The sequence below is a fragment of the Colobus angolensis genome, unplaced genomic scaffold (genome assembly GCF_000951035.1).
Source record: "Colobus angolensis palliatus isolate OR3802 unplaced genomic scaffold, Cang.pa_1.0 Scaffold155, whole genome shotgun sequence".
NCBI classification, from domain to species: Eukaryota; Metazoa; Chordata; class Mammalia; order Primates; family Cercopithecidae; genus Colobus; species Colobus angolensis.
In genome coordinates, this window is record NW_012114655.1 from 4,149,822 (window position 1) to 4,150,316 (window position 495).

Here is a 495-nt window from a genome sequence, read left to right on the forward strand (position 1 = left end):
GCTACTCGGGAGGCTGAGACAGGAGAATGGCATGAGCCCGGGAGGCGGAGCTTGCAGTGAGCTGAGATCCGGCCACTGCACTCCAGCCTGGTCTACAGAGCAAGACTCCGTCTCAAAAAAAAAAAAAAAAAGAACTTTGCCATCATATTAAATTTAAAAATCTGTACCTGTAAATAATAACTCCCAACTTTATTTCTGTAAAATTGGTGTTGATGTTCCCATTTTCATTTCTTATTTTAATAATTTGAGTCTTTCCTTTTTTTTCCTTAGTCAAGCTAGCTAAAGATGTCAGTTTTGTTTGTCTTTGAAGAACCAGTTTTGATTTTGCTGATTATTGTTTTCCTATTCTCTATTATTCTGTTATTCTCTATTATTTCTCTCTTATCTAATCTTTATTTTCTTCTGCTAGCTTTGGATTTGGTTTGCTCTTTTTTTCTCTTTCCCCAGGTGTAAACTTAGGTTATTGATTTAAAAGTTTTGTTTTGTTTTGTTTTG

General features: G+C 34.9%; 1 protein-coding gene across 1 annotated transcript in view; it reads left to right on the forward strand.

Annotated features, from left to right (window-relative positions):
* Positions 1–495, forward strand: part of PSMG2 (proteasome (prosome, macropain) assembly chaperone 2) — a 22,361-nt gene that overhangs the window by 18,335 nt on the left and 3,531 nt on the right. The window lies entirely within an intron of this gene.